We start from the raw sequence: 25,649 nt of genomic DNA, 5'->3' as shown, positions 1-25,649 counted from the left end.
CACACACACACACACACACACACACACTCCTTAGGGAAAGGTTTGGTAGAGAAAGAATAAAAAATATAGATTATCTAAGACATAGATGAAATATGTCTAGATTTTCAAAAACGTAGGGGGAACTGGAACCTGACATGCAGAGTAGAGGGTGAACATTTCTGGCTTCTAAACGCAAGCTGACTTCGTAGTGTAGTGCTATTGGTTTCATAGGCTCAGTTTCAAAGCAGAGGCTGGCCAATAGAGAGTACTCTTAGTTTTTGTTTGTTTATTTAACTTTGGAGCCTGAAAAGTTTGGCACCCAGTGAAGAGTACAAGCTGGATTCTTTTTTTTTTTTTTTTAATTCATTAATTCATTCATTCATTTTTGGCTGTGTTGGGTCTTCATTTCTGTGCCAGGGCTTTCTCCAGTTGCGGCGAGCGGGGGCCACTCTTCATCGCGGTGCGCGGGCCTCTCACTGTCGCGGCCTCTCTTGTTGCGGAGCACAGGCTCCAGACGCGCAGGCTCATTAATTGTGGCTCACGGGCCCAGTTGCTCCGTGGCATGTGGGATCTTCCCAGACCAGGGCTCGAACCCGTGTCCCCTGTATTGGCAGGCGGATTCTCAACCACTGCACCACCAGGGAAGCCCTACAAGCTGGATTCTAATTCCTAAGATCTAGGTTAAGTTCAGGAACCTGTATTTTTAAAAAGCTCTGCCAGTGATTCTTATGATCAGCCACATTTTGTAATCACTGAAATAGAGAAAGGTGATAATTTCCCTGAGTACCCTACATAACAGAATGTATCCTACTGTGGTAGCAGAAGAGCATTTCCTATTCCAAGTGAGCCTAAGACCCTACTTCTAGGATTTCAGTTTTAGTGTCTGGTGACTTCGAAATCATCGTCAAAGAAATAAACTGGTAATCTCAGGTTGTGAATGAAGGCAGTGCTGAACAACTGGAAAGCATTTTCCAGAATGAAAGAACAAAAGCCAGGAAAAAAGATCTATGCTGTTCTAGGTCCTGAATGGATGTCTAGACTTGGCTTGCCCATAAAAATGGTAAAGATGAAAGGGTATGAAGATAATCCTGGAATATCCGGAAAAGCGACTGGTAATGCCAACCAAATAAAGGGACTACTCCTTATACCAGTGAGATTAAACTAAAGCTGATGAATCCAATGCACCTACTTAGTTGGCTATAAGTGAGGATAAACCTCAAATTGCTAAAAAGGCAGGAAAAACACCTGAATGACAGTGACATTTACACCCTGGGATGTGCATCCTTATTTAGGGCCATATCTTTGCTCTGTAAGTTTGTTAGTTACCATATTACTAACACCTACCTTGTAGGTATAGAGATTAAGTGAGACTATGTGTTTAAAGCACTGATGCCCTTTTGGGGGTTGCTTCTGCTCAACTTGGTCTGCCCAGACTCAGTGAATTTCCAGCTAATTTAAGGCTGTCAAATCTACTTTGCCCAGTGTCCAAACCCATTTTAATACAACCATACAAAATTTGGAACCTAATATAACATCATCTAGTCCAAATATCCAGTTTTAAACTTGTGAAAAATGATACCCAGAGTCTGTACAGGACTGATACCAGAAGTTAGAAGTTCTGCACACCAGCCCAAGAGTCTTTCCAAGATTTAAATCATGTTATTGTTATCGCCATTAAATCCTCTAGCAATCTAGAGAACCCTCACGTAAATTTTTTGTGATCATAAACCATGACAATAACAGAGAACAATGGCTTGCAAGTAAGAGAAGGTAACGGTTATTGGAGTTTCACATGTGACAGTTGCTTTGTGCTTTATGTGTATTAGGTCATCATTTCGTTCTCAAAACAATCCTTTGGGAGAAATTACTGTTATCATTGCAATTTTTAGTGAGGAAACTGAGACACAAAGAGTTTATGGAACATGTAAAATGTCCCCCAGTTAGGAGTTGTTAAACCAAGATCTGAACCTAGTTTATCTGCCCACATTTTTAATCCAACAAATAATATTTGGTGGAAATTTCAGGGGAATTTCTTGGCCATAGACCAGCTGGCCAGAACTTAAGCTGGTTAGCTACTCAATGACTTAACCTATCTGTGAAATGAGGAGATTGGAGCCAATGATCTCCAAGGGCTCAAGCAATTCTAAATTGTGTTTCTATGTTATATTCTGCATCTCATCTCAGAAAATAAAGCTTAAGATTTATGAAGGATATATAATATACCCCCAACAACAACAAAACTCAACACAATGTCAGAGAAAAATAGCAGCCAAAACATTTTGTTTTTAGGTGTATAACGATTCCAAATTACTAAAATGTGCTTGACATAATGCTATTTTTCTGAGTGTAATGAATTCTACAGTCCAGTCATCATGAACCCTTATTAGTCACTTTAGACAATATTTAGGCAATATCCGTTTGTGATAAATTGAAAATTTTAATGAGAACTTTCAAACTAATTGGTAACTTCTCAATTTCATTTTTTTGCCACCTTTAGAGTAAATCAGTATGAAAGAGAGATTTCATCTCTTAATGGGGTTCATAAATGCATAAAACTGAGTGCTGATTTGTAGTTCTCTTTGTAAAAACAATAGCTATCATTTTTTGTCATATTTTTTTCCTGAAAACAATACAAAATCCTTACCCCCTAAGAACTTTTAGTCTTAGGGAGGAGACTGACAATTAGATAGACAAGTACATTGCAGCATGATAAATCTTGGAATCCTACTCAAAGTAGGTTAGTATCTCTACCATGCTCTGGAGCAGAGGTTTAGTCTGCTTTCTTGGATGCCAGATTCTCGACTTAGATAGAGGTTCTCAAACATTTTTCAGAGGACTTTACACTCTTAACAATTTTTAAGTTCTTTAAAGACCTTGTCAATGTGGGATATATCTAACAATATTTATCACATTAGGAACTAAAGCTGAGTAATTTTTAAAAATATTTATGTATTAATCAATTTATACATAGGAATAATAAATCCTTTGCTTATTAACATAAATCCCATATATTTATGAAAATAACTGTTTTCCAAAACAAAGAAAAATGCAATGAGAGAGAGGCATTCAATTATATTTTTTGTAAATATAAATAATATTTTAGAATTATTATGAAAATGGATTTGACCTCTGGGATCCCCTGAAAGGCGAGGAACCCACAGGAATCTCTAGATCACCCTTTGACAATCACAGATGTAGAACACTGCCTGTCAGATCTACATGCACATATATATGAATGAATGAGCAAATGAATATACAATTGAAAGTAAAAGGTAGAAAAATGCAAAGTCTCTTCCTGTTATCCAGTCTTATAGTGAATATTCTTTATGTTATCTGTCTTGAATGCACTCCCTCTTTGGTGAGAGCGGGGACAGCCTTTCCTAATCCAATGAAATCATCCTGGTGGGTACTGTCCAAATTATAAGCTTGCCTTTCAGTTCTTGTCTTTTAAGTTCCCATCCAAGGTGACCAGTCATTGGTCTAAGAATGGCTCCATAACCAAAACAAAGCCAAGTCTTTGCCTGAGGTTCTTCTGGCTCAAACTGATGGGGAAGGACTTTTTCTTCTACAAGAGACCTCCCTATGCATGTGGACTGCTAGCTCTCATCTTACCCACTTTCTTGAGAAAAGATTATCTGTCTCAGGGGGAAAAGAAGCTAGTATTTAGAGGGGCAAGGGGCAGAGGTAGAGGATAGAATCTTTCTAAATTTTGATTATGTGGCAGATTTTGTTTTCCAAGGTGTCCACAAGATCTGCCATGCCACATGTTCTTCTTACAACATTACATTGACACTCTTTCCATTAAGAATCTGTATATTGGTTTCTCTTAAATTAGGGGGTCTGTTACTACCACAAAAGTGACACTATATGACTTCTAAAATCAGTACATAAAAGGTCATACAACTTCCATCTGGTCCTCTTGAGACACTAACACTTAGAAACTAGTCATGTGCCATGAAGAAGCTGAAACAGGCCATGGAAGGCCCATGTGGAAGGAAATAGAGTCACCTTACCCCCCAACCCTCAGCTCTAGCTGAGCTTCTAGGAGACAGTAGCATTGATTTTCTAGCCATGTGAGTGAGCCATCTTGGAAGTAAATCCTCCGGGCCTGAGTTGAGCTGCCCCAGCCAATGCAATGAGCATTCCCTACTGAGTCCTGCCCATGTTGAAGATTTATCAGTTACATAAACATTTGGGGATGGTTAATAACACAATGATAGATAACTACTACATGCTATGAGAACCAATACATTTTTTTTCTAGTTAAACTAATTTAAATTGGGTTTCTACATTTGAAAACAAAAGAATTGACCAGTACAAGATGATTTTTATATAGATTATCCGATTTGTTAGTTGTTTTTCACTATTTAATATTAAGTGATTTCCTCTGCTATTATCTAATAATTTTAACCAGCTGCCCAAAGCCCACGGTTGTTTTGGATATATAATGATTAATTTATTAATTGCTTGGCTTCTGCATATAAATATCAATTCCACTTTACTCTTGAATGATGTGAAACAGATAAATTAACAAAGCAGTAGATTTATTTTCTTACTGAGTAATTTCCATAATTGTTTTTGAAAGTTGCAAATAAAACTTTGAGAAAATGTATTATTGTATAGATGAATAATAGTAAAGTTTCCTACATCATTGTTCGCTTATTTTCCATCAGTATAAAATAATCTTTGTGAATCTTTATAATTGTGTGACAAAAGCATCCTGAAGTATTTTGCTTAAGGAATGAAGTCATCTCGCTTTCTCGCATGATCGGTTGGTAATATAGAAGAACCTTTCAAATTATAGGAACTCAGTTGTGTTCAAGCTTGACAGTGTAGTGATTCCCTTGAAATTTGCCAACAATAAAAAAAGTTCTCTCTAGATAGTAACATGTATTTTATTTTTATTTAATGTATTATAAAATAATAATTTCATTAAGGTATTGTACACATTATATTATCATTATTCAAATAGATATGATTCTATGACTTGAATTTGACTTTTTCTTCGTTTATTGAAACTACATCTGCTATTAGGTTGGGTTTTCAAGATGACCATTTTTCATAGCCCTGGAGATACTGGAGGTTTGCAGTAGTTAGAGAGGCCTCCCTGAAAATATTGTACTAATTTCTAAGTTCAAGGAAGAAGCCTGAGGAGTAAAAGAATTATAGTGGATTCTGAAGATGACTTTAGAAATCATTATTCACCCCAAGATCTGTGGTTGACAATAAAAATGGTGGGGATAATTTTTTTCCTTCTGTCCAAGCACAAGCCTGCTCCATATCCATGGAGACATCAGAGCTTCCACGTTTCAGGTATGTGTCTCCTAAAGGAAGAAACACCAAGGGAAGCAGATCATTATCACAGGGACCTCTGCCAACCACAGGTCTTAAAAGGCTATCAGGTCATTTTCCATCCCAACCTTCTCTCCTCCAGTCTTTCCTCCCAGTATCAGCCAATTACTTCCAACAATTGTTTCCTGTCCCAAAACTTAGCTTTTGATCTGTGATGGGCCTTAACTTACTATGTGGTTAATACATTTTCAAATTAGTCTTCTGTGAATATTTTAATAGCATTGAGCACTGTTAATACTTGTGTTCTTCCTCATTTCTTCCACTCGGGTCAGGCTAGGCTTCCCAAGGCTCTCGGTTCATTGGTTTAGGAGCCCATGAGATGCATTGAAGAGCTAATGACCCATAAAATTTCAGGCTTGATGTTTTTTAACCCTCTCTAGTTTTCTTTCTATGTATGCATAAGTCCACCACTACAGAGTGTACATTTTTAAATTATGCATCTGCAGGTTCCTAGGGAAAATTAACAGTCTACAATATGAGGTTGATTTAAAACTTGGATATGAAAAGTCTCCATAGTGTTGTTATTTTTTAGCAGTGGAGTGAATAACGTTAATATGTCTAATTAATACCTAAAGAGATTTTTTTCCATTTGATCAATTACAAAAAAAAAAATCATTAATATTTTTTCAGGATACACTGTGTTTGTATAAGAGCTTCATTACAGAGTCATTATTCTACTTTTTCCAGGAGGAGATGTGAATATGAAAGAACCATCAAGTAGTTCCTCTGTCCCTCCAGACATGGGGGAGACTACACTGACTAATCTGTACCAATTCTCTTAATAAATAAATCAAATAGACACTCTAAAGTGCTTCCTAATTTCTATCATTTTAACTGGATTTATAACATCTCAGTTCTTATAGAAAGAAAATGAAACATTGTTAAAAATTAGAATATTAAAAATAATCCATAGGCAAACAGTCTTTGTATGACCTGGAAAGCAAACAGAGCCTGTAGAGCTAAAAATACTTGGCAAAAACAAACAAAAAAAGGAGATGATTTTTGTAAAAACAAAAAAGTTTCTTTAAAGCATTTTGTTTGTTTGTTTTTTAATTGAAAGCTCTGTTAGTGTTTGCCAGTTATGGACAGGAGAGATGTTGAAATACAGTGCTCTCAAAGGTGATGATCAAAGTCTTTTCATTCAGCTTTTTGTGACTATTAAGCTGCTCATTTGGTGGAGGCGATCATTAGCGTCTTAATGGGAAACAAGAGCTTCGGGACAAGAACTTCTGGTCGAAGATCAATATGAGAGATATCATTTCAGTTCCAGCCTTAATAATTGTAACCACAGGGAGTCTGGCAGAGCTGGTTTTACGAATTAATATAATATAGAATCCACCAGGTACAAATGGAGAGTACAAATAAAGGAGAATTGCTAGTAGTGACTACTCTGGGAATCTCTGGGTGAGAGGGAATTGTTTGATAAATGTAAGTTGACTCAAAGTGGGCTCTAGTACCCTTGCCACAAACACATCTTCCAATAAGAAAATGCATATCTGAGGGCCAAATTGGGAAGGGAATTCAACCAAGGAGAATAAAATTGGAAAAGACCCCTTGAAAAACGATTAATTTTACACATTCTATTATCTTATAATGTTCCTTGCGGGATTTTTTCTTTAAGTGGGTAAAATCAAACACATGGTTGACATTTTCATGTGATTTGCTGCTAGGGTACAATAGTCCACTTGGACAGAAGTTACAAACAACTTGGTCCAGAAACTGTTATCAATCTACCAAAGAAATAATATGCCATTAACCTTTTCTGATTAATAGAGCTTATCATTTTATCCTGGGGCAAACTGTAAATGAAAAACAAAGCTCAAAAATATCCATTCAATTTACTCAAGATAAAATTAGAGTTGCAGGGTTTTTTTTTAGTTTTGTGGATTATCTTTATTATCTCTGTGTAGTTTATTTCTTTATCTTTACCTTGATGTTTGCCCTTTGATTCTATCTTTGAACATTTGTTTTACATGTTGAAACCAGTTATTTTCCAGACATTTTGACTTTTTCCTATTCCTTGTGATGTTGGAAGAACCACGATATATTCTTTTACGGGAAAGTTAAAAGTGCAAAATAAATTTTGAGTTTTCCTCTACCAGGAAAAGAAAAATAATATTCGAAACATATAAAGATACCTAATATTGCTTAGATTTTATCAGAGCATACATTCAAATGTATATAGATAAATAGTACTTATATATGCATGCATATTCATATATGACTATAAACGATGTCTAAAATACTTATACATGAAACAAACAACATCTCTGTTTTTAATTGTATCTTTAGATCATAATACCAACACTTAGAGTCACTAGTTTTGCCTCATTTCCAATTCCTGTGAAGTAATTTTTCCTTCAAAGAAACTGAATCTACAGGTACTTAAGTGAAATACGTATTTTTTTATTTGAATATTCTCAGGCACCATTTATTTCTTGAAATTCATGGACATCTCTTGGCTCACGCTCACTTTTCCAGTCACTCCTTCAACTTCTTTGCAGGCTTACGCTGCAGGTTTAAACTCTCTTTTGTGCCTACGCTTTATTCCGATGGACTCTTGGTTATATATGTGTCATTAAATATCATCTGCTGATTCTTGGCATCAAAATTATATCTCCTGGTCATGCCTACTCTCTGAGCTCCAAACCCACATAATTCACTGTCACCTCGACACTTTGACTTTGATGTGTCATTGGAAATCTCAAACTATCCATAACCAAGTCTGACCACTTGACAACTCACGTTGTCAAATCTGTCCATTCTCTGTTCTTCCCATCTCAGTGATTGGCACTATTATCAATCCACTTTCTCTATCTAAATACCTGGAAACCTCCCCACTTCCTTTCCACTTACATTTAATTGTCTGCAAGTCTTTTCAATTCTATGCTTAAAATGTTAATTGTTTTCTTCCATCTATCTCCACTCAACCAATCTAGTACAACTTACCATGATTTATTGGGTCAAGAATAGTTTGAACTCAATAGCACTCCCATTTTCTTTCTTCCTCTCTTAACCTATTCTCCACCAAGCAGGGAGACTCATCTGCTTAAAATCTTTCAGTGTACTCTGTGCATCAAACAATAAAATCTAAACTCCTTTCAGTAGACTACAAAGCCCTGCATGATCTAAGGAATGTTCCCACTCTCACCTCACTCTTAATCCACTCTGCCCTTATCTCTATCTGATATTACTTTGTTTGCAGCAGGGAAGTCTACTGATCAAAAATTACATATCACAGTCTTCCTTGAAGCTAAATGTGAACATGTAATACAGTTCTGAACAAGATATAAGTAGAATCATTGAATGGACCTTCTGTGGAAGCTATTTAAAAGACAGTAGGTTCAGCTTGCACAGGCCTTTTGCCCTTAGCTTGTCTTCTTTCCTGCTTGGAATGCACTTGAAATGCTAAAGGTAAAGCAGCCATCTGCTGGCCATGAGAAGATCAGCAATAGGAAATAAACTGCATTCTCAAGAGGGTGACCGGAAGAAACCTGTGTCTTTGACATTTTTCTTAGCCAAGCACTACAACTGCCTGGTAGTTACTACCTCTGCATTGTTGTTACACACAAAAATAAGCCCATTAGTTATTTAAGCCAATATGTCCATTTTTCTGTCCCATGGGGCCAAATGCAATCTGTAATGGTTATGAAGGTCATGTGACTATTTCTGGACTGAATTCATTATCCAGAGGGGTGGCTGAATTCCCTTCTTGGAGTTAGATACAGCTTGAGAGCAGTTTGGTAACCACCGCTCTCCATCATAGTTTTAGTCAACAAGACTGCCTAGTATAGTGCTGCTAGATACAGGTGGGAACATCTTTAGCTTTCCCTGCCTTGTTCTCTGATGTATTGGACTAATTATATATATTATTTAATTATATTTGTATATAATTAAATACTAATTATGTATAATTATATACTATATACTAATAATATATTATATGTAGTGTATAATTATATACTAATTATGTATATATACATAATTAAATATAATTTTACATATATATGTATATATAAGATTAAATCCCAGCCCACCCTTCTACTGGTGCTCATGGCAATTCTAGCTCTACCTTTAGCAATTTACTCGTGGTTACTATAATTCCAACGACGCTTTATCCCACTGCCAGTCCCCTACTATCTCTACAATGGTGTTTTCTGGGAGTTTTAATCTCTGAGTGGATATAAAAAGGTGGGGAAAGGATAAAGAGCAACAGAATTCTGGTTGTTTCATAAAACAACACCTGCTCAGTACAGGGATTCTTGCCTAGTTTGTGGTTGGCACACATGCCATCATTTCTGAATTACAAGGCAGGCAGTCAAAGAGATGAGCTACCTATTTCGGACTCAGTGGATGGAATGATGAATTCACTGTCCATGATTAGAAACATAGATGGACTGTTGGGGTTTTCCTGCTCTCAATTCAGCTTCTTTATTTTTATAAGTATGAGATATCCTTAGATTCTAATTTTTTCTTACTCCTGTTGTACAGATAAAAATTATACATTTTTGTTACAGAGAGGTTTTATTCAGAAAATAGAAGAGATATCATTAGATGTTACTAGCCATATACTATTTTAAACTTTTTAAAAGTACTTTAAATTTTTAAAAAATACTAAATGCTCACTTTCAGTCAGGTTCAGTTGAGGTTCGGCATGATGTCTGACTTTTAGGAGTTTTCACATTAGTAGGGGATACATAATAGGAAAATACAAAAAGTTGAACAATAATAATTAAGGGTAATAAAATTTCAAAATAAAACATAGAGAAATACATTAAAGCTGTGCATAATGAAAAGTTATATAATTCATCAAATGAATAATTGCTATTGGAGTTCAGATGAGGGAAAAGCCAGTTGAGAAACTGTTGTGTAGGAGATTGAGCTTTAATTCATTCTTTAAAGTTGAACAGAATTTTATTTGGCATAAAAAGAGAATGTATAACTGCTTCCCACTGTTTCTGTGGGCCAGGTTGAACATAGCAGAGTGTCACCATGGATTCTATAGCAGGGCAGGGTTTCAGGGCTTAGGAGCTATAATACTGACTGTGGCTCAGAATAGCCAGAGCTTGGGCTTTGGTATCATTCATCCTTGGAGTCAAGTCTCAGTTCCATCACTTATTTTTTGGTGTGAGGCTTTAATCAAGTCTTCTTTGTTACAGCACTTAGCACAGTGCCACGTACATAGTGGACGCCCCCAAATGGCAAACATTTGTATTACTGTAACTTAAGAGCTAACTCTGGTCTTAGCTGAGGATGGAAGCTGGCAGGCGTTAACGCATTGTAAAAACAGTATCAGATATCAGAAAATATTTGTCTAAGAATTAAGAGCTTAAAGAAATCAAGAATAGGTTGAGTAAGAGTTCAAGGTAGTTGAATCAAAATGTTTCAGAATACAGGTGAGTATTGGAACAACTTTGCTGAAAGGTGTTGGTCAAATGGCAGAGGGGCCCACAGGGAAGTTCAAAGCTACAGAGCCAGGTCTGTAGAACCTTATTCAAATGAGTGGCATGATTATAACAGTGATTTTCTACAATTTTTGAATACTTCTTATGTGTCCAGGTATCATACTTAGCACTTTATATACATTATCTTCTTTAATTCTCATCAGTCTATAGGTAACTGATATTTTTATATTCATTTAAAATTGTGGATAGGAAGCCCCCAAACCATCAAGAAATCTGCCCAGGGGACTTCCCTGGTGGTCCAGTGGTAAAGAATCCGCCTTCCAATGCAGGGGACACGGGTTCGATCCCTGGTCGGGGAACTAAAATCCCACATGCCACAGGGCAACTAAGCCCGCATGCCACAACTGCTGAGCCCATGCACCCTGTAGCCCATGTGCCACAACTAGAGAGAGAAAACCTGCACGCCACAATTAGAGAGAAGCCTGTGCCACAATGAAAGATCTCACATGCCTCAATGAAGATCCCGTGTGTCTCAACTTAGACCCGATGCAGCCAAAAAAATGAAGAGAAGATAAATAAATTAAATAAATAAATAAATATATATATATAAAAGAAATTTGCCCAAAGTAACATAGTAAGTCAGTGACAGAGCCAGGATTTTCTCCCAGGTCTGCTCAGCACTAGCTCATGTTTATAATCACCAGACTCCTATTTGCTCCCATGAAGTGGCAAAGCACTTTGAAGGTAACCATCATGTAGATGTGCTTGAGGGGATGATTTACGCCTGATTTACATTGCCTAAAAATAATTCTAATCCTGGCTAGAGTCAAATGTTACTGGTCAAAATACTGAACATGTACCAAACTCATAACTAACAAACGAGAACATTACAACCTCTGTATGACACTTGCCCTGACAGTTCTGACTGAACCTGGAGGGACCACTTCAGGGACAGAGACTTGCCACATCTCCCCATGATTGAATCTTTGATTTGTCATTGGAGATCTGTGTGCCACAGGGGCACTAATTAGTGTCTCTGGGAATCAGCAGAGGATCAAGTTTTCCAAAGTTTCATTTATGTAAATAACCACCTCAGTACATAAATGAACTCTTTCTTCTTATTTCCAAACCTTATTCCCACCTAGAAGAGGCAACTTAGAAAAGTTATATTCAGTGGAAACATGAGTTTTGCAGTTACTTGAATGATAACACAGCTTCTTTTTGAACCTTAGTGGGCATTTAAAGAAGGTTGGAATAGATATGCTAAAGCTGACATTGCCAACTCAAATGCCAGGTAAGTAACAGGATCCAGTGAAGGGGACCTGGTTTGAATGCTGTGAACTAGAGGCCACTTGCCCCATCTAGACAAGGCAACATCTATTCACCTTTAGCTGGTTATTGCCTGCTCTTTGGGGAGCCAGCCCTTTGATGCCAGAATTTCTGATATTTTGAGTTGTGTCACATATACAAATTCTTGTGAAAGCTCACAATGTTAAAATGTCAGCTCAATTAAAAAACAAGAAGGAAACTGGACCAGACAAAACACATCTTTAGGTTGGATTCAGCATGCAAGATGCAAGTCTAGAGATCTCTGAGAGCCCTTTGATCTTTGTTTCAAAGGAGTTTTTCTCTTCCTTATATGAACCTATCTTCTCTCCACAAAGGCACACAGCTTCTGACTTGGTAAAGCCAATGCTCCAGAAAAAGAAATTTTGGCTATAAGGAGCTGTGTTGAGACTGTTTGTGGAGTTCATTTTTTTGTGTGTTTCATTTTTTATGGGATGTTACATGTCAATTGAAAAAGATATAAAAATTCTAACGAAGTTTAATAGTCTTCAAATTAACTTTAATTAGTAAAAATGTAAAGTAAATGATAAGATGTAACAGATAAGATAAAGTAAAAGATAAGATGACTAGTCAAATCTAAATTGATTTAAATTTTATATAATATTGTGAACTGTCAGATAGCATCATTTCTCATTTCTAAGGGCCTGGTGTGATTCTTTTTTATAATATTTAGAAGTGCACTGCTTCACTTAAATACAAAGCAGCTTATCATCAAGCTTTCAGAAATATTTAACAAAACCCACAAAAGTTAAATCATAGATAAATCAGAATAAACAGAATATTTATAACTTAGTGACAAGAAAACACTATCTGCATAGATAATCACAGTTATCTTTTAGTGTTGTCTAAAAGGTAGCAAGTTGTTTGTTAATTTATAATAATGTAAGAGTCTAAAATTGAAATTAATCTCAAGTGAAAAAATCTGAATAAGAAAATTCATATTTAGCTATATAACAGAATGTTTTCACACTCTCAGTGAAATGTGGTAGAGACTACACTTCCAAATGTATGACTAACAATTGTCATCTTCTAAATTCTCAAATTGATAACTAACAGTTGTCATCTTCTGACTTGCCACATTATGTTCTCAATTCTAAATAGTCAGTCACTGAAATAACTCTAAGATTACAAGCTGAAATATCTTCAGGGCCAAGCAGGTAGCATAAGTTGACGAAGACACCGCTACTCCAACTAAAGACTTTCAAAGTCAAAATTTTAAAAACACCATCCCAAACAAAAAATACCTATGGGCAAAATTGGGTCATCCACTTGTTTGTGACCTCTGCTTTAGACTATTAGCCTCTTGTCACTAGTATATATGAAATCAATATTGTCCTTAAACAAATCCTTGAAGCATAGGTAAAAGGAAGCTATCAGAGTTCTAGGTACATGTTTGTGATCTTGGAAAGCATAGATCTTTCAAGATTGGTTTCAGCTAAGCAGTCAGGCAGCAGGTGGGGATCTCAGAATTGTAAAGGTCAACATGAGTGGAGAGAAGCTCAGATTGACAGTCAAAAGGTGTAAAACAGTTCTCTTGAATGCATCCAGGATCTAGTCTGGGTTTCCTTGTCCATTCTCATAGCAAGACTGCTGTCCAATTATGCACACATTAGAGAAATAAGAAAGTATGAAGTCTCGATAGAAACTATTTTGTGCATGATCAAGTGCAGGCATACTTTGGAGACATTGCAGGTACGGTTCCAGACCACTGCAAAAAAGCTAATATCACAATAAAGCTAGTCACACAAATGTTTTGGTTTCCAGTGCATATAACAGTTATGTTTACACTTTACTGTAGTCTATTATGTGTGCAATAGCATTATGTCTAAAGAAGTACATACCTTAATTAAAAAAATACTTTATTTCTAAAAAATGCCAAAATAATTACAATAGTAACATCAAAGATCACCGACCACAGATCACCATAACAAATATAATTATAATGAAAAATTCTGAAATACCATGAGAATTACCAAAAGGTGACACAGAGACACAAAATGAGCGAATGCTCTTGGTAAAATTGCACCAATTTGCTGAACTCAATGTTGCCACAAACTTTCAATTTGTAAAAAAAAAAAAAAGCGCAATATCTGTGAAGTGAAATAAAATGAAGCGCAATAAAGGGAGATTTGTCTTTATTCGGAAATACCTAAGAATCGCCTTGCTTTAGGTGGAGCTAAGTCTTTAAACTGGTCAACTGATTGGCTTATTTCAAAACCTGGATATTACTGTATTTTGACCCTAGTTTGTCTATGCAATTTGAAGAAATTATTCTTCAAAACATTTTTTTCCTTTCTTTTTTTTCCTGAATAGAATAAACCTCAAAATAGCTCATACTGCCAAATGAGCCTATGCTCTCTGATCTTTGCTTCGGCGCAGGCGTGTATTAGTGTCACAGCCGGCAGTGTGTCTTAAGGACTATGATAGCGTGCTCCTCTTAAATAGATGAGGATAACACTAATGATAGCGACTACTTAGGTGGGTGTGTAAATTAAATCATTCCTTCCATCATCAACCCCCCAAAATTTCACAAATCATGGGTACTTGGAGGACAACGTTCAGCCAGATAATCAGCAAAGATCATAATAAAAAATGTTTAAAAGTGAAGAACTTGGTGAAAATTTTGAATGCTCTGTAAAAGTCTAAATTGGGTCTGTATTCAATTTTCCTGTTGAAAGCATAAACAGCCCTAGATGTCAAGTATACATACTAACATTTTAATTTGTATTCATAAAAATTATTATTTCAACTACTCCAGTTAAACATTTATGATAAGTTTTTGAAGACTAAGGAAGAGGGAATAAGAATGGGTAATGAATAAAAATGGCATTATAAATTTAACCAGTTGAGAATACTTGCACCTTGATTTATTACCAAAAAAAAAGTGCTCTAATAACTTGTGTTTGCCAAAGGAAAAAAGACATAGGAAATAGGTCTGCTAAAGTGTGCTAAAGAGAGTTTAAAGTAGGCTAAAATCAGGTGGGAGTTCCACAATTTCAAATTATGGAAAAAGTCTGGTTTGAGATTTACAACCCACAGACATGCATCTACAGGAAGAGTCAGTGAAGGTCTCTTATTTCATAGGTCAATTTTAAACACTGTGTATAATATTTCTGACAGAATGTAAGGTACAGGATGCTAGTACCACTACTGAGAATGAGGAGGAGCTGGTGGTGACCATGATGACATCTAGGAAGCAAACAGGCTGAGCCTGGGCTATCCCATGATAATGATTCAATGATTCTACCTCACCTGAATGTAGACTCCAAGAGGACAGAGAACCTTTCTGTTTTGTGTCCCCAGGTTTCAACGCAGTCTCTGACATACAGTAGGTGCCAGGAAATGTCTTCCAAATGAATAAAAGAATGGACTAATGAATGAATGGATGAAAGCAGTTGACCTGCTCACCCACTTTTCAGTCTGGGGACTCTTAATGGGTTGGGATGATGACAACTCCATGAGCTGGAAATTATTAATGCAGGGACCTCAGGACACACTATTAGAGTAACATTCTCTAGGATTTTTGTTACATAAGACTGAGGATGCCAGGATAAAAATAACAATTATAATGTTCCCTTATATTTAGGGCTTTATTACCCAAAATGTGTTGTAGATGAGAATTATAAAGATACCAAATTAATAATCTGCGTGACAGTAAAATCTTATTCATTGGTAATTTCAAGACAAGAAAGAAAATGTCTTTCTTTCTTTCTTTTTCTTTTTTCTTTTTTTTTTTAAACGATGATATTAAAAGCATGGAGGTTAAAGATAGCACATCCAGAAATGTAAACTTCTTTCCTGTCTATTTGATCATGTGTTATTGGCATTAATACTGTCAATAACTCATGGTAAAAGAGGAAGTTGCCATGAAATGTTACCCACTGTCAGGCTATGATCAATAGGTAAGACCACAGTGGGTGATATATTATCAAGTATCAGCCAGATTAACTTTCTCATGGATTTTAAGAGTAGTAGTTACACTCACTTTGTCTAACCTGAGCTAAGCTTATTTATTCATTATCCTTTCCATGCTGATTATAGACTACTCCTTGAATACATTTTATCTAAGTACAGAATATCAGCTCTTGCTATTTAATTCCTGTGATCTGGCAGTGGGACTCTAGGATTTGCCCCCATGTTTTGATGTTGGTGTTTATATTTGAGCAAACAAAACTGTCACTTTGTTTTCCTGTCTTCCTATATTGGGTCACTTTGTGCTACATGATATGATCTAAGACAATTCAATGCAAGGAGACACATGTCCCTTCTCATTGGGAATACGAAGACTGCAGCTTCCTTTTACCCTGTGGGAAAGAAAGCAGGTCAGGTGTCCAAAAGTAGCGGAGGAAAGTTAGTGTCATCACCATTCCTCTTCCTCCATAGAAATAATATAAGATTATGAGGCAAGAACAGCACTGGTTTCTTCATGAAGGGATTAAAAAAAAAAACAGTACCATGGTCGTTTGTGTTTATGGTATTGTGGAAGGGCACTCACAGAAAAACAAGACTACCACTTCTGGACATTTTCAAACACATTATTAATCGGATATCTTGGAATCTCAGGAAAAAAATCACTTATTGAAATCACCTCCTCAGGGATAAGTACATATGAAACATCAGTAAACATTTGACATTTTTTTTTATTTAGTAAGTATAATCACCTGATTTATTTCCTTTTGGTTTTCAAAGCCAGACCTCTACAACATTTTGATACTTAAACACCAGAATTTGGCTTTGTTTCACTTTTTGTTATGTTTTATGTCACCCAAATGCTGGTATATAAAATAATTTGGACATAAATGAGTGAGAGGTCTGTGTCAGCCAGTGTAATGTTATCAAAGGAATTTACATGTGGAAAAACGCATCATATTATGGTGACTACAGTGGCCACCAGAAACAACATGCTGGTGCTTCTCCAGAAAAAAAAAAAGAATGGAATGCAATAATAAAAATGAGGTAGAGGAGGAAGAGGAGAAAGAATAAAGTAACTGAACTTCCTCTGGGTTTCTCACCTTCCCCAAAGAGTCTATCCTCATTTTTGGAGCATATGATTTATCTCTCATTTTAGCATATCCTTAAACTTGCTTGACATATGACAACCATACATCCTGTTACAACTCAAATCCCATATCTCTTCCTCAATAAACGTACTGCCAGTGCATTGGAAGTGAATGGGAATCATAAAAATCCATCATCTAAAAGGAGAAGCATATGAGATTGCGCATACAGAAGATGGCATCATTTCTGGGAGAAAGTGCCACATCGCTGTACATTTGCTAATTACTTGCAACATGCATTAATGTATAAAAAAATACCTTTTTGTTACATGGTATAGTTTGGAGATGGTTCTGCTTATCAGTTTTTAATATGCTCTTTGAAAACTGACATGTACTTTACCCACATCTCTTTAGGAACACAGAGATTCAAAGGCTGGATAAGATAGTTTCATCCTTCCCAACACAAACCTGAGAGGGTAATTAAACAGATGGTAACAATAAACTGAATCTGAACATATGAGGGACTAAAGTCCCTTATTAAAAGCCTTACACACTGAAGGGAGGGGGAATGACAACTCTGGGGATGTGTTTTAGCAGCCAACACCTTTATGTCTGCCTTGACCTCAGAAGCAGAAGCTAATCAACCATTTAGGGATGGGTTTCCTACCACCTGGGAGAGGGCACACAGGAGGTCTTTTGCACACTCTGAGGAGCAGGAATGCAAAGTAGATGTGTGACTCTAAAGGAAAGCGACTGTTCCTCAGGATTGCCTTCAAAGACACCAGCTTTAGACACACCAATTTTGTAACTATAAATCCACCCCATCCCCATCCCTCCTACACACACACACACACACACACACACACACACATCAAAACCTACATTGGGGGACTTATGCTCCAACAGCACAAGCCATCTTCTCCCATGTGAGGCCAAAAACTAGGTACTATAGATTTCTGTGATGACATAGTTATTCTGAATATTTTCAACCTCATTTCTGGGAACCAAATGATCTCCTATTTAGTCCATCCTTGAAACATACTGGAATTCTACTTATTTCTCAGAGCTTAACATTGTCTGTCTTGAATTAAATCTATGGGAAGAAGAGTATTGAAGCAATCTTGATATTTCAGCTTGTAAATATATGTAGGTGGCTATTTTTTGTAGAATATAAAAATAATCTTAAATATATAAATATTATATACATATCTCTCTCACTCTGAAGTGAGAGATGTATATATGCATTTGTGTGTATACATATATATTTACTGTATTTTTATATATGTATAATAGATACGTGTGTTTATATACACACACACACACACAGAAAGAATCCACTATATGCAAGAAAGGATCTTGTTACTGTAGAGGTTTGCAATGTTATTGTGCCATCACGCATGCAAAGATGCTATTTTGCCATTGCATAAGGCACTTACAGCCTAGGGGATAATCAAGTCAGTGTTTCTTCTTGTTTCTCAACCTGCTTCAGTTCTCTGCTTCACTTGGCAAGTTCTTTGAGTGTCATTTATAAGAAACATTCTGCATCAGTAAAACAATGCTTTAGCTTAACTAAGCGTTAGCAATCAAAGGACAATGTCCAACATACTGTGTTTTAGATTAATCAAGGTTATAGTGATGATCTATTAAAGGAAATGTTTGAAAACTGAGGCAAGTATTAAGGTGGGAAAATGTACAAGGTATAGAAAAACGTAAATCAAATGGCAAATATTATTTACCAGCTTGCATTTTACCTTTTTGTGCATGTACATCACCATATAACACTGCCCAATTTTAATTTGGGGGTTTTGATACTTAATAGTATAAAAAGACTGTTCCCAGCTTCTGATACAATTGTACCTTAAATGACACATATTACCTTAGGAATTTGCCATAAAACCCTCATAATAATAGTGACTACGGTTCTAAGTGACTAACTTATTTTAAGGGTGAAGAGTATTATATGAATTAAATAAGAGATGCTGCAAATAACTTAGCGGAAAAGCATAGCTGCTGCCACACAGAGTATTAGGTAACCTTTTTTTAATTAGAATGTACACTTTTAGATTACTGATTATGAACATCAGGGGACCCAAGATTTTGATTCATCAGTAATTCTCCTTTATGTCTACACTAAGACGTAAAAATGAGACCTCTGGCTCAACTCGGTATTTCAGAGCCTTTACATGCTGGTGCAGAATCTATTTTACCTGTAATCTCTAGTACTGCTCTGCCCCCTTGTGCTGCTACAGTGAACTCAACAGAGGAACAGTTCGCCTTAATCTTTGTACACGTACTACAGAAAAACCCCACTGTCACTTCTCACTTTTCTGGCAAGTTCAAGGTCAGTGTCTAGCTATTTTCAGCTCATCTCTTCTTGATCCATGCAGAGAAATGACAAGGTAACATGATTCGGGGTCAGCTGTATTACAGGAACTGTTACATAAATGGAGAAAGTGAAAATCAATCCTAGCTGACAGTGACTTCGGGATAATCAACGCTCACTGGATGCCTCTGTCAGCTCGCCTGCATCAAATACCGTGTGACTTCTGTCAGATCTTTTAAATAAAACTATATTCTCACTTTCAGCAACCTGAATAAATATTTCTCTTGAGCTGAATTTTTTAGACTATGTTGGCCTTCCAGATTTGTAAACTGTGCCAATAATGCCTTGAAAAAATTCATGCATGATACCCGTTATCCTACAGTTTGTTATTGACCTGATATGGAAGGTACCGCTGTAAAAACGCCCTTTTTTGACTGATCCATGAGAGCTTTCCTACAGACTGTTGCATCTTCTGCATTGAACTCAACACATTCCCCAAATCATCCTCAGCCCTAACTCCTCTCTCTTCCTCCTTGTTTAATAGAACACCTTAATCAATCATTTCTTGTTGGGAGATGAGTTTTCCTCCTCCTTTTTAGATGTTCATAGTTGCTTTCCTTTTTAATCTCTGTATTTTCTGCCAGGACATTTTCCCCTAATACAGAACTGGAAACACAGTATTTAACAAGATGTTACACTTTAGTGGCATTCCCACTGACAGCACCTGATATGTCAGTTTAGGGAAGGAGCTATTTTTATCCCACCCACCTTGTGCTCCCTTGAAACCGTGAGGAAGGCAGTACTCCATTGAAGTACAATTTACCATAATATTAGTTGTCAGTAAATTCAAAGACGGAACTCCTAAAGCTATAAAATGGATTAGAAGCAATTTTAAAAAGAATTAACAAACTAGAGTAAGAGTATACTGTCAACAAACAAATGCTCCATCATAGGACTGTAATTTGGAATTTTAATTACCCCTCTGCTTCTGTAACAAAACAATGTCTGAACTGGCAGCGATTTGAATCTCTCACAGGTCATTGAGCATTCTAGTTAATTACTCTATGAATAGCCTGTTTTTCTCCCCTCTGGAAACACGTTTCTAATGGCAGTCAAGGTCTGACAAATGTGTCATCTACATAATTAGCTAGGAAGCAACACAAAACATTAAACATGCTTTGTGCCGACAACTATCAAAACATTTCATTTGTTGTCAATTATTCATTACTTTGTAGGTTCTGAAGGGGTTGTTATTATGGAAATAAGTCCAGATGCTAACAAGGTTAGAGTTTTGGATTCAAATTAGTAATCAGAGGACTAAAGTAAAAAAAATGTATCTCATGTACATTCAGCGCCATGTTCAATCAGTAGGAGATTATAAACAAATTTAGCTATGCTCAAGTTAAAATGGAAACGATGCAACCACGAACGTGAACTCAAGAGCCCCAGCTCATTCTTTGAAGTACAGACTCTACACTGTCAATGAGAACTTCCTGAACATTTGGCAAGTCCAATTTGTGCTTGGTAAACAGAGTTAAAGATTTTCACAGCATGAGATGACATGGGACGGGCAAGGACAAGGAAAGAAATCTCTAGTGTTTTTTTATTCTTCTTTCCTGCCTCCCACCCCAGGGCATTTTATTTAAAAGTCAAAAATCTAGCTAATAAACATTTTCTTCTGCTTTACAGCAGACTGGTTACCTTAGCTAACCCTTGAATTTCATGATTTCTTTTTTTTTTTTTTTCTATTTCTGAAATCTTGTTTCTTTTATTATTGTTTTAATATCGTATATAAAACCAAGTATTGTCTTGAAAGCAGTACTCCTAATGTATATAGAGGATATAAAAAGATTTCTCAACAAAATTGACCTCTCAGTGGCAGAGAAAATTGCAGTGGAAGACACATTATTTCGTAGTCATATCTGAGGTTTGGATCTATGGAGAGTCTGACTCCACTGTCCTCCAGCTTTTCCTTATAAACCAAAATGGCTTACAAATGTCATCCGCAATAGTCCAATAAAGATTAGGAACAAAACACTGTCCTTACACTGATGAGATAAGAAAGATTTAACTGTAGAATGCAGTGTACAAGAACAGTTCATAAGGCATGTTCTTGAATCAGAAAAATAGAATTCAAATTATATGTGTGTGTCTAGAATTTAATTGAGGTGATGAGTTTATTTTCTACATAATGTTTGATCAGATGCCTGTACTACAGAGCTAGATAAAAAGAAAAGAAAGAAAACAAATTCTATCAGGAAAAATCAAGAAGACCCGTTATCTACAGAGTGTGCAAACTATGTCAGGAAATAATTCCACCCTGAGCTCTGAGAATGCCCAGTTAATAAAAAGAGATCAGCCACTTGCTAAGAGAAAATAATTGTCTGTATCCATATTTTTCAAAGCAAAAAGGCAGCCACATCTTACACTAAATAGGACACATTAAAGCTTTAATAATCTTTATGCAGAAGGAAACTAATCCATTTTCAGATCATACGATCCACAGCAATAAAAGGAAATCATCAAACTAAAAACAATTTTAGAGATGGCTGCAGACTCTCATTTAATTAACATTCAACAGATCATATATTTATGAGGAAGTCAAAATATTTAGGAAGCCTATAATCCTGTAAGCCTTAATGTGGTATAAAAACAACAAATAAATGCAAAGTGTTACTGTTATACATGCCTGCCTGATCAATGGTTTTCACATATTGATCTATAAATGGAGTTGACAGTCTGTGTTGGCTGCACATTTTCCAAGCAGCGCTATTTTTGTATAAAACCAATACGGGCAATTACCTTTGTTTGAGATGCCAAGTCTTATCAATTCAATGTGATTTAGTGTCATTTTAATTAAATATCAGGATCCACTTCAGGACAATTTATACAAACAAAGCCTCAAACCTATCTATAAGCTTGATTTGAAGTAAACATGGACAAGTCCTACAGCCTCATAATATTTCTCAAAATCTCTGCTAAACAGAAGGCTTGTATTTTTAGTAGCAATTTTTATGTCTGCCTTTTTAGCTAGCCACAACTTTGGCAAGTATCCTAAAATCACAGAAGTAAGAAACAAAGGAAAATTGTTTCCTCTTTTTCCTTATAATATATTAAAAAGAAAAATGAAGGAACGCTGTATGTTAAGAGAAGCACAAGGAGTCTTGTATGTTAATGTTTAGGAATGGCTTGACCTAAGTCTTTATCTGAACACTAATTAAAAAAATATTTCCCTGTCCATGATGGCTATGAATGGAGTGATGCACTTCTGCAGGGTTTACAAGATGGAAATGGTGAATATTCATACACGTTGCTGCTGAAGACACCAGTATTAAATGCCGGAACTGCTCCTGCCTGAAAATCCTATGTCTGCAGTTTCCTGACTTGGGCTATTTAAACTCTTCATTAATATCTACTTTCAAACTGTCTAGTAGGCTGGGCATCCCTCTTATAAGTAACATCAAAGCCACATTAAACCTTTCACGTTATCTATTTGCTGGATTGCATATTAGCCTTTTTAGCCCTTAAAGAGGCACACTTTACTCGCCCCCATTTACGTTCTTCACAAAGCCTTCTGCTTCTGTGTTTAGCACATTCAGGTAAATCAGCAGTCCACCTTTAAGAGGTCTCACTCCAATGCTCAGGGTGAGACAACAAATCACTGAGACCAAAGAGCGCTCCCTCCCCACCAAATGAAGGTCTCCAGATGGCTCTCACAGATACACAATTTTCTTACTAACCATGTCATTAGATGTCCAAACGTCCCACCTCTCCAACACTTCTTAGAAAGCAAAGTCGCCTCTGAATTTTGAAAAGGCATTGATCTTATATGAACCACATAAAAATGATTGTTTGGTGTTTAAAGAAAATGATGCATGCCACCAATAAAATACTAATGGAGTATTGATACCTGTTTTACTGGAATGTTTCCTTGCAGCACTTAGGCAATCAAAACTTTTAATTCAACAAGTAAATTCACCTGTGTTTGCACAGCTTAGGGTCGAATAAATGTTTATATTGGCATTTCAAAATACTCCTTGATTTAAGATACCAAGAATACAGGCTCTTATGACATGTATAGGAGAATTTTATATTGTGTTCTGAGTTCACAGTCATATTAACATATTTTTATTAATTAAGCAAAATTTTAAGAGGACTTTATGAATTAATGACAAAATTATACAATTGATTTGACCCTAGAATGTTTGTATCATGTTTTTGTAATAAGTGAAATCATAGAAATGTGTAATACCTGATTTTTGTGTTATTATATACTCTGATAAGTCCATATTAGATTTGCATAATTGATATGCAAGTGACAAGTAGTATATATACACCATATATATTAAATAGGATGCATAATACATATATAGTCTCTAAGTACTCAATTTTTTTCTGTACAGATTAAATGTATGTGTCTCTGTTACAGCAAGCCATGCCACACGTGAATTTGTGCACACATTTTTAGTGTGCATTTCCTCCCACTTCTCCTAAGTTCAAAATCTCCCCCTTTGACCTTACCCCAACCTCCAACTTCTGAAAAATCAAGTTCTTAGTTTAGCTTGAGCAGATATCTTTAACAGGCTTGTTTGAATAAATATGCCAAAATACTTTACATTCTGTCAGTATCTAGTCAGAAAATTGTGCATGGAAAAAAAGAGATGAAAAGAACTGAGACAGAAAGAAAATTAGTGCCATGGCAAGCTTTCAATACAGTATCTCTGAGCCAAGTTTTCTCGGTGAAATGACATATCCTCACTAAAATACCCCTTTTATATAATTATGCACCGAGCACACATAACCAAAAGTAACTTTTATTTTTGTTCCTTATCGAGGAATACATATTGCCGAGGCTAAGAATGCGGAAACAAAAGCTGGGATAATTATAGCTAATTTAACTTTGGAAAACTCTGATTCTCCAGCAGTCCAGCATATAACCGCCCAAACTGAAGTTATGTAACAAGGTAATATCAACAATGAGAAACTGCATGATAAAATCCTGCCCAAAAGTGAAAAATGCTAATTTTGTCTCATTTAGCAGCTGGATACAGAAATGCTCATTAGTTTTAAGAGGGTTAATCCTTTTAACTTTTGCATATTGATATGCCAATTATGCCTAATTGTACAAGAGGCATCAGTCAAGGTAATAGTGCATAAACACATGAAAGTTATTAAGTACATCCCAACATGTAATAAAGTAGGTGTTAATTGGTAGCTGAGTTCTGCGGGCTATTGAGGTGGATAATTCATTGAGAGATGGATCACTTGTAATTTCTCTCCATAATTCCTTCTGCAGTCTCATGCTGTGATGTTTTCATGCTTGTCAAAAACAACTGCGGCATAGTGCCTTTTGTTAAACACAGCCAATAAAATATGTTAGGCATCATTAAATATACTTAACTTTTAAACTTTTCCAAAGGTACAGTTCTTACTGATAATACATTATAGAGATTCCAATAATTTACTCTAACCATTGTCTCAAGTTCATGGTTGAGGAACGTTTTAGCAGGTTTCAACGCCAAGTCAGGCTGGCCGTGTTGTGCCTCCCAGCAGATAATACTTTTAAATGAGAAAATAAAGAAAGAAAAATGCATCTCTCAGTACCTTAACTAGGGATATGTTTCTCACTTTCAAAATATAATCACTGGCTTCCTCATGCTAAATTTGTCTATAATACCTGAAGAAAGGATGATTAAAACCATACATTTCTCAGGCTCCTGAGATCATTGTGGGTTAATTTTGCACTTGAAATTGGAGTGAAAAACAGCAAATAAATATAATCGGTAACATGCTACTCAGCAAGTTGATCTCATTTAATAACTCAGTTAGGGAGCTGAATATTTCATAGGCCCCTATGATATTAACAGAACACTCAATTAATAGCTCACATGTTACTGCAGGGTCACTGGGACTCACAGCCTGTCCCCAGCTAACCTATTTCTTGCTCTTGCTCTCACTGTGAGAAACAAAATAGATACGGGGTCCAAAAGAGTGGCTAACATTGCATAAATAATTTTGTAACATCCTATGGCCTCAGCTGCAAGTTACCACCATTATGGAAGAAAATTAACCAGAGGAGACTCATTGCAATCAGTGTGTTTAGTGGCTCAGGATGCGTGCAGGGGCAGGGACACAATTGGCAGTAGAGTTCATCTCTAAACTATTTTATTTCAAATCTTCCTAATGACACATTATGGAGACAAAATGGCTTCCTTTCCAAACCTTAAATCTCCACACCGTTTCAAC

At 36.1% G+C, this 25,649-nt stretch overlaps 1 protein-coding gene across 3 annotated transcripts in view; it reads right to left on the bottom strand.

Annotated features, from left to right (window-relative positions):
• ARHGAP15 (Rho GTPase activating protein 15) overlaps nucleotides 1–25,649 on the bottom strand; it is a 618,973-nt gene that overhangs the window by 555,338 nt on the left and 37,986 nt on the right. The window lies entirely within an intron of this gene.

The sequence above is a fragment of the Balaenoptera physalus genome, assembly GCF_965194825.1.
Source record: "Balaenoptera physalus genome assembly, chromosome: 6".
Lineage (NCBI taxonomy): Eukaryota > Metazoa > Chordata > Mammalia > Artiodactyla > Balaenopteridae > Balaenoptera > Balaenoptera physalus.
The sequence above is the reverse complement of the archived record's forward strand: the minus strand, read 5'-3'. Positions and strand labels throughout refer to the sequence as shown.